The following is a 14,305-nucleotide window of genomic DNA, read 5'->3' on the forward strand; positions in this document are numbered from 1 at the left end:
GTCCGTCAGCCTTCACCGGTTTACTAGAACTTCATGGAGCTCCTTTCCGGCCGCGTTCGCAGTTCCATATCCCGGAACAGGGAGTGACAGGTCACGGTTCTTTACACTCTGCAGAGGTGTGTTGCTTTACCCATAAGAGATCTTAACCTTGGTGCCAACCGGGCAGCTTTCCCATCCACACTTCCTATGGTGTGAGGCCCGGTATAAGGTCTAGCCAATCATGTTCCTCCGCTACCTCGAACACCCACCCTTTGTTGCATGCCCCGACCCTGGGTCCTCGCCGGTCCCATTATTCCCACTTACGGGTGGACCCCGACCACGACGACAGTCTGGGATCGAACCAAACTCCTTCGCTGGTAGCTGCAACCCATCCTAGACCGCAATACCGTGGGGACTTAAGGCTTCCTCAGCCAACCGCTTGTTCTTCGGGCGACAAGTGTCTACGGACAATGCCGTGGGGACTTAAGGCTTCCCCAGCCAACCGCTCGCCCCCGACAGATACAAGTGTCTACGGTAAAGCGCATCCGTTGATGAACGAGAGGTGGAAACACTTTTGACTACTCCGTCCCACTCCGGATCTTATGGTTAACACGGTTATTACGGCACAAGAATCACTGGCGACATTTGTTGTTTAATCCTAGATGGATATAAACCCTTGCAATGGTACCTCCACCATATCAACACAATCCATGGTTCCATTGCCCACCACATAGTCATATTCATAGTTACGAAAATAGTGGTTTTGGTTTTTTTATGCAATAGTGATAATCATAGTACTTTGCAAATAATTTGATAAAGATACTCAAATGGTATGAGCAAGTGATGAACTTGCCTGAACACTGCAAAGTTTTGCAGTTGGATGGTGTGGACTGACCCTTGTCCTCTGTTTCTGAAAAATAGCATCATTGTCCGATAAGGGCAATGGTTAAAGAAGCAATTATGCATGATTCAGCTTTTAGGGTTTGTTTCCCCCCTTCCGGTGTCATTATTATTTCATGTAAGAGGTTAATACTAAGAATGATTTGGGGATACTCTGTTTAGAGCAAAATACAACCTTGAAATGTTGTCAAGGTGTTTTTAAAGTCCAAATGAATTTAGGGACTTATTTTCATTATTGAAAATAATATATGTGATTTGAATGATTATTTTAATCCTCAAATTTGAACTTATTCATAGTTGTCTTCAAAAATTCACTTTGATATTTTATTCAGATAGAGCATTTTATGCTGATCAACTTTCATATTTTCAATTATTTTTTAGAGCTATTAAATATTTCTTGTGTATTTTCAAAGTTTCTGTATTTAAAAGGATTTGTGAAAATACATATTTGCCCCTGGGCCCACCTGTCAGGGTGGCCCAACGGTTAACCCTAACCCGAGCCACCCTTGGGCTCGGTCGGTCGGTCGCACCAACCCCTTTCTCTTCTTCCTCGCGTAACCCTACCTCTCCTCTCTCTCTCTCTCGCGACGCCGTGGTCGCCTCGCCGTCGCCGAATTAAACTGGTCGTCTCCGGCCAGCTCCGGCGGCGAGATCGGTGTCAATCGAACCGCCGTTCGACGGCGCACCGATTGGTCCGCGCCGATCTGCTTTCCCTCGCCGCCACCGTTCTTCCCCAACACCCCTGCGACATGGCCGTGGGGAATCCGCGGCGATCTCGTCGTTGCCGACGAGCCTGGCGCCGTGGAGTGGCCGTGTGCCCCGCCGTGGTTGCGCTGGAGCTCCTGCGCCCCGGCGACCGCCTGGATTGGCCATGGCCTGGCGCCGCCGTTCGCCCGGCGTGTGCCGCCATGGCCGTGCTTTCCTCCATCTGATTTGTAAGTTCTCACCGCCTCCCTCCTTCTCTACTACCTGTTCTTCCTCTTCTCCTTTCCTTCTAGTCTAGCTCTGGCCACTGGCCTGCTTTTCCTTGTGCCTATGCTGTGCCGTGCTCTACTGGCCATGGCCATTGCTTGTGTTGCTGCGCTACCTCTATGTGCTCTGCTACTTGTGCTTGCTGTGGATGCGCGTGTGCTACTACTGCTATTCTTGCTACTGGCCCTACTGGCCTTGGCCATTGCTACCCTGGCCATGCCAGTGCTTGCTATTCTTACTAAATTCCTGCTTTGTGCCTCTATTCTGGTTGCTATGCTTGCTAGAGTTCAAGTGTATTCATGTAAGATTCCCTGGCTTGATTACAGTGTGCAATTCTTGCATATTTGCAAGTGCCAGTGTTTCCTGATGGCTAACCCTTGTGTTGTTGTTCATATTAATGCCCTATTGAGCATGCTTGCTACAAGATATCACCATCCTTGGATGGTTTGCTCCTGTATATTACTGATTTGATTATCTGTGATGTATTTGTTCATGTCATGTGGCTGATTAATTCATATTGTTAAGGTGTTGGTGCTGGGATTGATTCTAGCATGCTTTAACATGCTCTAGAAGGCTCTGGTGATCAAATGATCATCACTTGCTTGTTGATTGCATGCTTACTTACTGCCTGTGCCAATCTGGTGCTCATCTTGGTGTCTGTGTGACACACATACATGTGCCGGTGTGTGTTGATGCTTGCTCAAGCATCATCTGATGCTTGCAGTTATCCATTGGGTCACTGGCAAGATGTTGGTGCTTTGATTACTTGTCTGTTTCATTTATCTGTATTTCCCTGCTTTATTAGACGGATAAATGATGTGAACTGTTTAGCAGTAATGATCATATGGATGGATTTGATGTAGCTAGAGCGATGCCAACCACTGGTTGGGTATCCTAGCTCATACTGAACCCTCTTGGGTGATGATGTGATGGCTGGAAGTGTTGGCTGTGGGTTGAGGTGGCCCTGACAGCCCTTTGGTGCTGTCATGGTAGCTCCCCTTTCTCTGTGGCTTGCTGTGGTGAATAGTTGCTCACTGGCTTGACTATATCTGGTTGCTAGATGCTTTTGATGTTGACAAACATTAATAGACACTTGATAGTCTATTTGTCTGATGGTGTAGTGGCCATAGGTGCTAAGTGAATCTGGCTATCTAGATAGGATCATCCTTTGTTGGATTTCTTGGATTATGCCACTGGTTTGGCTTAGCCAATGTTCCCATGGTGCCTTCCTATTGGTTCTCCTCTTGTTTACTTGCACCAATTTGGCTAGTAGCCATATGATGACTCACATATAGGGTTTCTACCCACTTTTCTTTTGTGACTTGTGCATATGTTGGATTTGTATGAGCAAAACCTTGCTTGCTCATGATTTATTGGTATACCTCACTCCAGCTCCTAGAAATGGGTGTTGGTGTAGAGGTTTTGCTTCTGGTTGGATTTAGGAGCTTGCCCTGCTCCTCCTGGCTTGCTGGTGATATTTGATTAACTTTTTGTGATTGTGGAATAGGTGAGACAGCTCTGGCTGTTCACCTGTTCTTGGTGTTCTTGAGCTGTTCTTGCTATTTGGTGACTTACCCTGCTGCTGGTCGATGAATGAGCTAGGGTTTACTGTGGAAAAGGTTTTATATGCCAGGCCCTTGCTTCTCTGGTCGACAGCACTGCCTGGCATGTGTTGGTGACTCCTCAGCTGTGTGTATGTGCTGTGCTCCATGCACACAGCCTTGTGAGCATGCTGTGTGTGTGTGTATCCTGATGCTTTGCACCTGGCTTGAGACTTGGCTGTGAGCTGATCAGCTCGGCAGCTTTGGTCATATCCTCTCCTATTTCATTTGATTTCTAACCTGCCAAGTGGCTATGCCACTTGGCATAACTTGTAATTGCTTTGATTTATGCAGGGATCAAAATGATGATCAAATGGACATGAAGATCATCAAGTCCAAGATTTAAATGAAGATTTCCTTGTAGTTTAGGATAGATCATGCAATTGTAATTTTCTTTCTTATTTCCTTTATTCAATTTATGTAATGTGTTGTAACATTTCATATTTCTATTCTGAATATTGTAAATGACAATGTATCATGTGTGTTTATCAATAAAGCTCCCATTTTCCTTAATGAGCATTATCTAATTGATGTACTATTTATATTCTTGATTACTTTTAATTGTTATTGAATTATCTCAAGTTTGAATTATGAGATATCCATTTGATGTTTGAATTTGAAATTCAAATTCAACTTTAGGTTTGAATTCAATCATGCAACTTAATTTTGAATTCAATCATGCAACTTAAGTTTGTGATGCAATTTCTCTTCTCTCTTCTCAAAACCCTAATTTAGATGAGTAGGAACCAGTTTGTCGCACTCTCGAAACCCTAACCCTGTAAGGTGTCGAGAGAGAAACCTGTCCCCCTTCAATGCAGTTTTGTTTTAAAAGCGCGAAATTTCCCCGGAATTTACGATGCAATGCACATCCCTTTCTAAAATCTACCCCTCGATCGTCTCTAAACCTGGGACATTACAGCCTTTCCCCCTTAAAGAAAACTTCATCCCGAAGCTGTGGTTGTAATACTTGAAGAGTTCGGGGTATGTTTTCCTCAGGTCTTCCTCCTTTTCCCAGGTGGCTTCCCTCTCGGGATGATGCTTCCATTGTCTCTTGCAGTATTTTATGGCTCGATTCCTGAGTTGTTTCCAGTTCTCCTCGAGAATCTTCGCTGGCTTCTCGATGTAGGTTAAATCTGGTTGTAACTCGAGCTCTTCATGTGATACTGGCTCATCTGGGGTCTTCAAACACTTTCTGAGTTGCGACACATGGAATACGTTGTGAACTTGGGATAACCATCCCGGTAGTTCCAATTCAAAGGCTAACCCTCGGTTTTGACTCAGAATCTTGAAAGGTCCAATGTACCTAGGGCTTAATTTCCCTTTTACTCCGAATCTCTGAAGTCCTTTCATCGGGCTCACCTTGAGATATACCATGTCTCCAACTTGTGGCTCCCATGTTCTTCTCTTCTGATCGGCATAACTCTTCTGTCGGCTTTGGGCTATCTTGAGCCTATCTCTTATAATGTCAATGATTTGTTGCTTTTCCTTGACACAATCAGGATTGAACTCCTTGCTTGCTCCAGCTTCATACCAGCATATGGGTGATCTGAACTTTCTTCCGTACAAAGCTTCGAATGGTGCCATCTTGATGCTGCTTTGATAGCTATTATTGTATGAAAACTCTGCTAGTGGCAAGTGTTCCTCCCATGATCCTCCAAAATCTAAGGCACAAGCCCTAAGCATATCCTCTAGGATCTGGTTAGTTCTCTCGGTTTGTCCACCTATCTGAGGATGATAGGCGGTACTATAGTCCAACTTGGATCCTAAAGCTTCATGTAGTTGCTTCCAAAATGCTGACGTGAACACGGATCCTCGATCCGACACGATCTTCTTGGGCACTCCATGTTTACTCACGATCTCTTTGATGTAAAGATCGATGAGTTTCTCTCCTTTATCCTGCTGATTTACCGCTAAGAAGTGTGCGCTTTTCGTCAACCGGTCCACGATTACCCATATCATGTCCTTCTTTTTATTGGTCATGGGTAGTCCGGTGATGAAATACATTCCTATCTCCTCCCATTTCCATTCTGGGATTGGTAAAGGTTGTAACTTTCTTGCCGGACTCTGATGTTCAGCCTTCACTCTTTAGCAGGTATGGCATTCCGCCACGTATTGTGCTATCTCTCTCTTCATATTATTCCACCAGAATAACTCCTTGAGATCCATGTACATCTTTGTACTTCCCGGATGTATGGAGTATGGTGTTTGATGGGCTTCCCGGAGTATTACTTCCTTGATCTCAGCAATATCCGGAATGCAAATCCTCTTCTGAAACCATAGTGATCCTGATTCTCCTCGGTGAAATTCTGATGGTCTTCCTTCATCAATCCTTCTCATCTCCTCCATGAGGAATGGATCATCCAGCTGACCCATCATTATCTCGTTCTTTAAGTTAACATTTAGCTCATCGGCTACTTCTAAAGCCGATAGCCCTTCATGAGCCTCTTTCTCCCAAAGTTGTATTTGGGCTTGGCTTATTTCCTTCCTCAACTCCGGTGATAACTCTTGTTCCACTCCTCCAGTGCTCTTCCTACTCAAGGCATCTGCTACAACATTAGCCTTTCCTGGAGTTTAATTGATGGTTAAATCATAATCCTTGATTAGTTCAAGCCATCTTTTCTGCCTCATATTGAGTTCCTTCTGAGTGAAGAAGTACTTGAGACTCTTATGATCCATATAGAGCTCACACTTGGCTCCATAGAGAAACTGTCTCCAAGTTTTAAGTGCAAATACAACTGCTACTAATTCTAAATCATTTTTTGGATAGTTCACTTCATGAGGTCTGAGTTTCCTCGATCCATAAGATATTACCTTCCGATCCTGCATGAGCACGCAACCCAATCCATTTTTGGATGCGTCACAGTACACGGTGTAATCCTTGCCAACTTCAGGAACTGCTAACACCGGTGCTGTGGTGAGTTTCTCCTCCAGAGTTTGAAAACTCTTCTCACACTCCTCTGACCACATGAATGGTGTGTTCTTTCTTAACAGCTTCGTCATTGGTCCTGCTATCTTGGAGAATCCTTCAATGAATCTCCGATAGTATCCTGCCATTCCTAGGAATCCTCGGATCTCCTTGACAGTCTTGGGTGCATCCCATTCTAAAACTGCTGCTACGTTGCTCGGGTTAACAGCTATTCCATCTTTGCTAATGACATGACCAAGAAATTCGACTTGATCTAGCCAAAATTCACACTTGCTGAACTTGGCATAGAGTTGATGTTCTCTTAGTGTTTGCAGCACTAACCTCAGATGTTCAGCATGTTCAGTTTTATCTTTGGAATAGATCAAGAGATCATCAATGAATACGATGACAAACTTCTCTAGATATGGCATGAAGATCTTATTCATGAGATTCATGAAAATTGCTGGGGCATTGGTTAATCCAAAAGGTACTACAAGGTATTCATGATGTCCATACCTTGAGACAAAGGTAGTTTTCGGAACGTCTTCCTTCTTGATCTTAATCTGATGATAACCGGACCTTAGATCAATTTTGGAGAAGACTCCCGCGCCTCTAACTTGATCAAATAGATCTTGGATTCTAGGAAGTGGGTACTTGTTTTTGTTTGTGACATTGTTCAAATTCCTGTAATCTCCGCACATCCTTCTACCTCCATCTCTTTTATCTACGAAAATCACATGTGATCCCCATGGTGAAACACTCTCCTGTATGAATCCTTTCTGTTCCAAGTCATCCAATTGCTCCTTAAGTTCTTTCAACTCCTTAGGCCCCATCTTATATGGTGCTTTAGCAATCGGAGCTGTTCCTGGAATTAGGTCGATAGTGAATTCTATCTCCCTATCTGGTGGCATTCCAGGTAATTCCTTAGGAAACACATCCTGGAATTCATTCACTACAGGTATATCCTCCAACTTCACCTCCTTCATGCTATTCAGCTGTAGCTCGACTTCGATCTGTGTATGCTTGTCTCCTTGGTAGATCATTCTACTTCCATTGGGGCTTTTCAAAGATACAGTCTTATTCACACAGTCGATCAATGCTCCGTTAGCTTCTAACCAGTTCATACCAAGAATGACATCAATGTCCTTCATTGGTAAAATGAACAGGTCTGCGTCAAATGCGCATTTATTGATCATGATGACTTGTTTCTGTTTGGTATGGGTTACTACTATCGTCCCCCCCGCAGAAAGTATGGTTATGGGTGTTTCTAACTTTGTGCAACTAATCCCATGTTTGATGATGAATTGCTGAGAAATGAATGATGTAGTTGCACCAGTATCAAAAAGTACTTTGCCAGGATGAGTGAGTATCTGGAGCGTACCTATCACTGCCTGATCGGAGTTAACCACCTCCTCCAAGCTGGTGCAGTTTAACTTGCCGAAGGGTTTCTTGTTCTTCCAGTTCCCTCCGGTGTTTCCTCCACGGCTTCCTCCTCCTCCTGACTGACCTCCTCCATTCTTCTTATTGGGGCAATCCTTCATCATGTGCCCCTCCTGACGACAACCAAAGCATATTATCCTTGGCTTCCTGCAATCCTTGGAAAGATGTCCTGGAAGTCCACAGCTTCGGCAAACCACTTGATTTGCAGTCTGAAACGCTTGGTTCCTCCTGCTACTGTAGTAGTAGTAGTTGTTGTTGTTGTTGTTGTACCTTGGCTTGAAACTCAAGCTGGTATTGGGCTTGTTACTGACGAACCTCTTAGGCTCAAACTTGGCATTTTTCCTCTTCTCATCTTGCAGCTGCTTGAAGTCATCTTCAAGAGTGATGGCTGCATCCACCAACTCTTGGAACTCAGTCGCTCTCATCATTCGGAGCTGAACCTTGAACTGGGGACTTAACCCCCGCAAGAACCTCTTCTTCTTCTTGTCCTCGGTGTTGACCTCCTCAACAGCGTACCGGGACAACTTTGAAAACTCCCTGACATAAGTTAGGATGGCCTTGTCCTTTTGCTCGAGACTCAAATTCTCGACGCTTCAGCTCCACAATGCTTTCAGGGACATTGGATTCCCTGAACTTCCTTGCAAACTCCTCCCAGGTGAATACCTTTCCAGCCGGATAAACGGCTACAATGTTGTCCCACCATGATGCGGCAGGTCCACACAACAAGTGTGTAGCATAACGGACCTTCTCCAGGTCGTTGCAACCAATAGTGTTGAGCTTTCGCTCAGTGTCCATAAGCCAGTCCTCCGCGTCCATTGGCTCGGGCGCGTATGCGAAAGATGTAGGCTTTGTGTTCTGGAAGTCTGACAATGTGACTCCTTGATTCTCGGGTCTCTCCACCCTGTTCTGTTGCAGCAGCTCCTGGAAAAACTTGTTCTGCTGCTCCAACGTTATACGTTGCCTTTCTTCCACCATTTGCATGTACTGGACAAAATTCTGCTGCGTCATGGGTGGTGGTGGTGGTGGAAACTGATTTCTGGCTGCTTCGTCAGCCTCTTCCTTCTGTTTAGCCTCGCGCTCCATGCGCTGCGCTTCACTCTCCTCACCTAACGGTCCAGACATATCCCCCTAGTTCTGCAACACAAAGTGGTACTCATAATTACTCCATGCGCAAGTTTTCTGAGCTCAACTTTGTGCACAGAACTAGTCACGCAATGGAAATCAAGAAGCAAATCCAAATCATACAAAACATATACCATGTATATACATACTTAACTGGTCTTATTACAATACTCAGGTCGATGTGAGTATGCAAACTCACTTATTGAAGTATATGTACAAATTTCTACAAATATTACACACTACAATACACATGGTACTTGTGTATTGTAGTCTCGCCTCCCTTGGTGGTCTCTAGTCGATCTTCACTCCCGGTACATCCCAGGCTTCCATCCGGTCGAACGTGTCGTCCTCCTGATAGAATCTGGAATGTAGGGTCTTCCCGTTAGCTGGTAGTCGGAATCAGAGGATGATCCGAGGGAGAAATCTGTGTTCATGAATTGATTATTCAAAACATCATAATCCACCCATCGGGTATATTCCCCTGTGACTCCACCATAGGTATTACCTCCATTAGTATCTGACTCAATCAGTATAGGGTACTCCTCATAGTCACCCCTATTATACTGATTACCCTGGAACTGGTTTGTGGCGTCCTCATTCATCTCCGCATTATTTCTGACAGAATTGCCAGAGTTTCCTGTGTCTGACCCCCAACGCCAACCTGTTGAGTTCTCTATAGGAGTCTCGGAACGCTGATTGTTTCCGGATTCCTCTCCACCCTCATATCCTCTATAGGAACTACTAAGATAGTTCCCAGGTGTAATGGGTGTAGTTTCTAGTTCAGGGTGGTCAATACTAATGTAGTCACCAGCTGAGTAAACTGGTGTGCACCTCATTCTCCATGGGTTCCTTCCCCTTAGTCTCCTCCTTGGGTTCAGTAAACTCCTCTAACATTGTATCAATTGCTCCCGACAAGTGTCGGTTCAACTGAAAGAACAATGACAGTAAGTTGCGGCTATTATCCATGTACTTTGCGGCTTCTGCTGGTTTGCGTTTTGCAAATTTGAAGTGGTTAAGCATGGGATCATCTTCCTCCTCCATATGAGGAATGTGTGAGAATTCGGAACCCATAAGCTCTTTCGTCTTATGCTCCCGGATATCAGTGATGGCTCTCATAATGGCGATGGTATGCTGTTTGGATAGTTCTGGCCTCACCTGCTGGCATCATTATGCTCATTCCTAGGGATTCTGGGAGTCTTAGTCCTACCCTACACTTTGCCAATACAGTACCGTCGTAGTACATGTATTTCTTTACTTGGATCTGAGGATCACACCCAAATTCAAGTAACATGGCACGTGGAATATCTGCGAATCCTCCATCATATTCACTCAGTGTTGAATCCATCACTTTCACGTTTCATCCCGGACGTGAACTTGCCATAGTTGGCTGTAGAAATAGAAAGAATATAAGATTAGTAATAATGCATCATAATAGAGATAATAAAGAATTATCGAACTAAAAGATATGATTGTTGTATTCTCAACTGAATATACACCATATTTTTAGAGAATTCATTACTAGTCCTATTTGACTCCTAACGTTCGGTCCCATTTACTAGGTTCCAACCTAAGGTCAAAGCTTTTGCTCTGATACCAACTGTGGTGAACCTGCATACCACTGCATGTTGTAGTATTGTCGTGGTATCGTCACGGCATATGCCATAGGGTGGCTAATCGAAGTGGTTCCTGAGGGATCTCACGGCGGTATCCGGATGCGGGTATGGGCACGAGCGACACGGCGACGTACCCAGGTTCGAGGCCCTCCGATGGAGGTAAAACCTCTACTCCTGCTATGAGTGTATATGATGATCACACAGTACAACGGTGCTCCTAGAGCTGTGTCCGGCTGCTCCTGAGAGGCTAAGGAAGACTATGGTCTCTCTCACAGGGCAGCTCTGTAGGTGGGTGAAAGCAATAAATGATCGATCCCCTGCACGAGAGGGGGTAGTGCGGCTTATATAGGCACCGGCACTTTACATATAAGACCCTATAGTTCTTGGCCGGCTTGGCCGGCTCCGGCTTCCGCTCCTTCCCGAGGCGGTGACGTCAGGAGTGGTTGAGGCATCGTGGCCTGTCCCATCCGGCTGCCACGGTCAGCGGTATGGAGGAGGTGTCCCTGTCTCCGTCACCACCGTAGCGCACGGATCGTCGTAAGCCCCGACGGCCTGTCGGCGCGTGGCACTATTGCTCCACAAAGGCTCCCGCGTTTTACGGAAGATGGAGTCAGCGTGGACTTTGGGAACCCGGATCACCTACCGGTTCCTTCCAGTGCAAGACTCGCCAGCCTCGAGTCGGTCTGAGGTACAAACCCCAGTCGGATATGGCTTGTAGAAGCCGGCCCAACTACAGCATTGGTGGCCGTAGCCAGGCCGACTAGGACCTAGAGCCAGCCGGCTTCCGGACCAGCCGGCCACGGCGCCAGCCGGCTGTTCCTCAGCCGGCCTTTGCCGCGAGCCGGCCAGTGGCCAGCCGGCTGCTCCGCGTCCATTGCCCTACCCGGGGTCTTCCCCCCGACATTAGCCCCCGAAGCTGGCAAGGTCCTGCGTTTAGAAGGACCTAGGCAGGTTTTCCTGGCTTCTCGAATATACTTGACGGCACTTGGAGGGGCCGACTGAGAATTTCCATTCAGCCGGCTGCGCCCTCACCCGGCTCGTTCTGCCGGCCGCTTCGGCCGGCCGCTTTACACTTGTACAGTTTTTGCTTTTTCGCAAGATCTGATGGCGCCTCCGCCTTGCTGATGAATTTTGGCTCGGGTGGAACTTATTGTCCGGCTCCGGCTTGCGGCGCACCGGAGTCTCCGCCGCCTCGGGTCCTGCGCCCGACTTGACTGGTCTGGCGCCTGGCCCGGCGGTCGGTTCGTCTGGTCACATCAATGTCCCCCCGGATCCGGTGCGGTAGTGGGCGACGTGGTGTGGCTGTTTCCGAAAACCATCGTGGACGTGGGAGGAGTTACGGCGCAGTAAATCCGGGGACGTGGCCCACGACCGCCACTTGGAGGCCAACCGCCCGCGGCAGGAGGCTATAAATGCCGCGGGGGAGGCATCGAGGCGGCCACTTGCCATTCTCTTCCTCCTCGCGCTCCTTCTTCCATCGCTCCCTGCGCGCTCGAGCTCGCTGTTGCTCCTGCGAACGCCTCCCGCCGGCGAACTCCGGCAGCGAATCTCCGCCGATCCGCCGCCGCCACTCCGTCAATCCGGCGCCACGGGGCCGCGCCTCTCGACGGAGCGTCCTCGGCCGCCGTTGTCGCCGCCGCGGTCGCAAGGTTCCTCCTCGCCGTTTAGTCTCTCCCCGGTCATCTTCTTCCTCGACATCGCCAATGGCGTCCCCGCCGGATCGTGGAGGGGCTCCTACATGCAGGAGGATGACATCGAACGCCTGGTGCGCCTCCGGCGGATCCCGCAGTCGGTGGTCACGCGGGTGCCCGGCGAGGAGGTGGAGCCCGAGCCGCGGCCCGGCGAGCGCGTCGTCTTCGGCGCGCACCTCGATCGCGGGCTGGGCCTGCCGGCTTCGACGTTCTTCCGGCAGTTCCTCGACCACTTTGGCCTTCAGCCGCACCACCTGCCGGCCAACGCGTGCGTCCTCCCGAGCCGCTTCGTGGCGTTCATGGAGGCTTACGCCGGCTTGTGGCCCGACATCGACTTCTGGAGTCGGCTCTTCTTCTTGAAGGCGCAGACCAACGACGGCCGCCTGCGAGCCTGCGGCGCCGCCTCGATCTACACCCGGCCTGGTACGCCTTTCCCCAAAATCCCCACCGTCGACTCGGTGAAGAACTGGCAGATGTCATTCTTCTACGTGCGCAACGAGGGGGAGCTCGTCGACCGGATCAACTTGCCGGAGTTCAACCCGGCTCCTCCAGTCGGCCGGATCAACTGGAGCCACAACGCCCGCTCGACGGATCAGAACGCCGAGGTGAATCTGCTTTGGGACTTCCTGGCGACAGCCACCGATGGCGGGCTGACTGCCGAAGATCTCCTCTGCACCATCGCCGAGCGCCGGGTGCTGCCGCTCCAAATGCGCACCCACAAGATCGGGCACATGTCCGGCCGGTTCGATCCGAACCGGACATCCACGGCGCGGCTCACCAAGGCCCAGGTGGCCAGCCGGGTGAACCACATCACCAAGGCGAACCTGCCGGAGGACTGGAGTTACGGGCTGGTGCCCTGCGACAGGAACCATCCACCGGCGCGGGTAAGCCTCGTGTCTTTGCCATTTTCCGGCTTGCGGCTGCGGGGTCGACTTCCTTTTTCTTCTGCCGACTTCCGGCTTGTCATATGCTCATGTTTTCTCTGTCTTTCTAGCTTTTTGAGCGCCAGAACGCCGAGGACGGCGACCTGGCGACGAAGAGGTGGACGCCGGATCACGTCGATCCGGCTGACCAAGCCGGCGACCATGCCGGCGACAACGACCTGCCGCAGGCGCCTGATCTAGGCGGCCAGGGGGAGCACAATCCGCCCCCCTCACCAGAGCAGCAGGAGGAGGAGGAGCCGGCGACGTCCGGCACGGGGCCAATCCCCGCCGTGCCTCTGCGCACGAGGCCGCCAAGCACCACGGCGACTTCGGCGCCCAAGGGCACGAAGCGAGCCGGCTCCACCGCCGCCTTGGAGGCGAAGGCAAAGAAGCAGCGCCGGCAGCAGCCGAAGAAGGTCCCGGAGCAAGCCGGGTGAGTTCTCTTTCTTTTTCTTGTTTGATTCCTTTTCTTTCCTTGCTTTCATGCTTATTGTCTTTCTGTTTATCCGGCTAGGGTCCCTATCAAGTTCGCCCAGGGCGGCGGCTCCCGGCAAGCTCCGCGCGTCGCGTCGCCGCCGCTGCGCCAAAGGAGGGAGCCGACGCCGCAGCCTTCATCGCGCGCTCCTACGCCACCGCCGCTGCGGCATCGCGCCTTCCGCAGGGCACCTTCCTTCGCCGTGCCGCTGGCCTCGCCGCTCGATCGCGGCACGCGGGTCGAGCGCCGCGGCAGCCGACGCTGGACGATATGTTCCCGCGCCGCGCCCGTTTGTGGAGCGGGCAGCCGGAGCTGGCAGGGCATGCCATCTCGTGGCAGGAGCCGGAGCTGGTGGCTGCGCCGCCTTCGACCGGAGTCGGCGGGCCCGCGCCCAACGTCGTGGTGTTGGAGAGTTCTCCGGAAGGAGCGCCTCAAGCGCCGGATGCGATGGCTCCCACCGGGCCGACTGCTTCGACCGCGCCACCTCCAGCTTCGGAGCCGACGAGGAGGGAGCCGACCGGGAAGGAGCTGGCGAGGGGGGAGCCAGCGCGCTCAAAGGACGCCGACTCCCGGGCTCTGGTGAGGACGAGGGGCCCGCCGGGCCCAACTGAGGGCCTTCACGTGGCCAAGGGGGCCCGGCTGCTTCATGTGCCGTCTGCCTCTGACTCCAGCCTAGGCTCGGCT

Source organism: Lolium perenne, chromosome 7, assembly GCF_019359855.2.
Source record: "Lolium perenne isolate Kyuss_39 chromosome 7, Kyuss_2.0, whole genome shotgun sequence".
Classification (NCBI taxonomy): Eukaryota; Viridiplantae; Streptophyta; class Magnoliopsida; order Poales; family Poaceae; genus Lolium; species Lolium perenne.